Raw genomic sequence first — 3,780 nt, 5'->3', positions numbered from 1 at the left:
TTTTCCCCATGCATTCTGCCTCAGACTTTTCAATAAAATTTGTTCAATTAAACTAAATATTTGTAAGCAATTAACACATTTACCTGCTGATGTTTTAAACAGCTTTTGGGGGTACTTTTTTTAGTTTCAGTGTATGAAACAAATTCTGTAAGAAGATTGCATGGACATACAGATTGAATTCTGCAAATAAGGTGAGTAAATGTTTCAGTTATTGGCACTTCTACCACCTTACTCACATGAAGTACAATTTTACTTGCAGACAATCTGTTGAACCACGTCTGTTGATCTTGCAGAAAATCAATAGAACTATTTGCGGTGCTAAGTAATTTAAGTGTGGCTGAACCTGACTTCATAGCAGCATTTGGGCACACTTTAGAAGTGCATATTTCATCCAAAATACCACAAAATGACTTGCCAGTAATGTATCAGACAAAGTCCTTGAAAAACTTGCTTTCCAAATCCTAAGCAACAAAATTAGTATTAGGTCAGAGGTCTCGTGGCCTTCCATTTGTCATTTATAAATTCTCTGATATAAGCTACGTGGACAGTAATTAAGCAGCTTCAGCCTGGCAAACCAAGTTCCGAGATTCTGGAGTGCCCTGAATTATCTCCTAATGTTACAGCCATATCTAAATTGTTCCAATATTATGGCCATATCTAAACCTACTTATAGGGGAAATTGGAGGTAGAGAGAAAGCACTCTGCCTAATACACAGGACTATAATATTTTGTTCCTGTGCACCTAAATTAAAATGGCCTCAACCAGGAAAAATAATTCTAAGCTTGCTTTGGAATTTTTCACATAATCTTAAAAACAGCTTCAGAATAAAAAGCCTGGGGCATCTCTTGGGTGCTTATCCCTCCAGAGACTTCAAACTAAATGGATAAGCCACCACAAAATGTTAGTAATAACTTGTTACCAACCATAGATTGTTTTTTACACAACTTCATCTTATTAACAATATGGCTTTGATGGAGGTGTGATCAGTGCTGGAGGAAGGATGCTGGAGCAGCAGTAACATCTTCATGTTATTGTGGGGATGTGTCCTAATTGCCCTTTTCCTTGCAGTCCTCCGGTTGGTTTATTTCTGATAGTAAGTGCTCTTTCTATACGTACTGCATGCCCATGCACTGGGTGCTAATAACACCAGTTTTGGAAGAATGGACAGAAAAGACAGAGACACTATAGTCTCTTTTTTACAACATCCTGAAGCAGAAAGGACATTTTCTAGCAGTTCAGCATGGACCAATTTTCTAGCAGCAAAGACAGAGCAATTAGCACAGACTAGCCAAAGACTCAACTACTATGGAAATGATATTGAAGACAAGAGATATTTTACTTTGCCCGGGGACTATTAGCATGTAGAAGAGCTCAAAAACCGCTGGAAACACCTAATTGTTGTTTATAGATGTTTTTAAGTAGAGATGGTAAGAATACAAATTTGTAGATACGTTGGCAGTAAAGGCCAAATAAAGAGAAGATTGATTGGAAATCGTAGATTATATTGGACGCTTGGATTAGGTAGAAATCACCCTAATGTGCCGTAAAGAAAGCAACAAGAATTAGGGATTTGAAATAGTGCAAAGAATGTCTTAGAGTGCTAGTATTTTCTTCCTAGGAACAAACTGTTTTAAAATCCCTCTATAAATGACTGTTCATTAGACTATCAATGTGTATAATGGCCCTCAAAATCATAATAAGAACTAATAATAGCTCAAAAAGCAGAAAGGGATGTTAATTTCTCACTCATGAATACTGATGCTTTAAGGAAGAGTCTCATCCTGACATGCTTTCAAAGTCCATTTCACAAGTCTATTATTGGTTACCTGTTATTTTTGCTATAAAAATCCTTCCACTAAGCCTCCAAAAGACTTCCTATCATCTGGACTTGAATACTAGCATGAGAGTGAGAACAGAAGATAACAAAATCATGGTTCATGATGAGGGTGTTCAAGATGCAACGACGTTGGCTGAGCCAGAGTGTACCCCAAAGGGCAATGAGAATGAATGAGAAGAGGGCAGGAAGACTATTTAGCTGCAGAAAAGCAGGGTGATGGTGGACTATCTGCAACAGGGAGTAAAAGGGCAGAGTACACATAACAAATGCAGAACAATATGCTTAAGAGACCTTGTTCATGTACCTCATGTACCACATCCACTAGGGGCACTGCTTCTTCTTTCCAAAGAGGCAGTGGATGGAGAACCACCTGAAGGCTATGTTCCACGGTGTCGTTTCAAAAGAGCACCCTGTCCTAACATGCCACAGAAACAAGCTGAGCAGTAAGCTGTTCTTTTCTTATTTTGCTCTTCTGTTAGCTCTTCGGAGACTATACAATGGGAATGTAAACTGGAGAGAGTTCCTTCTCCGTCTACTTACAGTGTGCCTTGAAGAAAGAAGTGCACTGTCAAGAGTAAACTTCCAGGTAACGTATTTCCTTACCTTGCATTAACTGCGCTGCTTCTTTCTATAACCAAGAAGGGACGGATCTTACGAGATACATTTAACCTCATTATATCTGATACTGGGTCTTGAAAAGCTTTAGTTGAACTAAAGACTCTTATGAATATAAAATCAAAGTGAGCCGTACATTAAGGACTTCATACTCTCTGACAGCTGCGCATGTGTGCACACAGCTCTCATTAACAGTAATGACAAATATGCATGCCCATCATTCAGAAAACAGATCTCTAAGTACATTATTTTGTTGTTTTTCCTGAAGATGTTTCTCTATTGGACCTTTAATTAAGCTCCTAGCGGGCTTTTCCCCCTTAAGCTATCTCGTCCCAGCCCCCAGTTTTCAAGAGGAGTAAAGCCCCAAATAACTCTGTTTTTGACTTAAATTTTTCCAAGCTGCTACAGTTTTAGAAAATGCACCTGCAGATATTAAATACAGAGAGGGATTGCAGCACACAAACCAAAGACACATAACAAAATAAATGCCTTGAACTTTGACAATACTTTTTGCTCCCTGCTGCCTTATATTTAAGAAATATAATCCCACAAATGTAGATATGAAAATGAGAACACAAATGTTTTTGCATTCTTTTTGTGATCACTGAAGGCAAGAGTCTGCAACCTTGTGAAACAAAACACATGCATTTCACTCCGATTAACATAAAGACAGCCCTTTCTAACATGATTCACCATTATTACTCCCTCTCTTGTGTTTGGGGATATATGGATTATCAGCCTCGCATATTTTGAATACGTACACATTTTAATTCCTTTCCTAAACCATTTTAGGCAATGAAGTTAAACTGCATTTATGAAATTTATAGATTAATGATTTTTTTTTTTCCTCTAGCTAAATAACTACATGCCGTAGGAGGCAAAAGGCAAGCAAAAACAATAAAAAGACAGGATCGTGGATCACGGAAGGTAAGCCAGATTTGAGATGCCTCTGTACTTCAATTTTTAAGTTCATTATTATTTTTATATAACAGGCTATTTCACTAGCTTCTACTGTATCTGATGTACTTACTTATCGCCTCCACAAACTGTTCAAAGAAGCAGTATGGGAACAGCGGCTCAGGCAGCTCTCTGAAAAACATCTTGAGTGCTCCGGTGACAACGTGGATGTCCTCCCACTGGCTGTCGTCCAAATTCAGCTTCTCTTCTGGGAAAACACGAGGAGAAATGGAACAACTGGTTTTAATGAAACAATTACAAGACACTAATTATTATGTTAATGTTTGCCTACTATCATCAGCAACCGTTAACAGCCTTCTGCACCTAGAGGTTTGGTGCTGTGCATGTTTTTTTTTTCCCCTTTTTTTTT

Source organism: Meleagris gallopavo, chromosome 7 (genome assembly GCF_000146605.3).
Source record: "Meleagris gallopavo isolate NT-WF06-2002-E0010 breed Aviagen turkey brand Nicholas breeding stock chromosome 7, Turkey_5.1, whole genome shotgun sequence".
In the NCBI taxonomy this organism is placed as follows: Eukaryota; Metazoa; Chordata; class Aves; order Galliformes; family Phasianidae; genus Meleagris; species Meleagris gallopavo.
Note: the sequence above shows the minus strand (reverse complement) of the source record.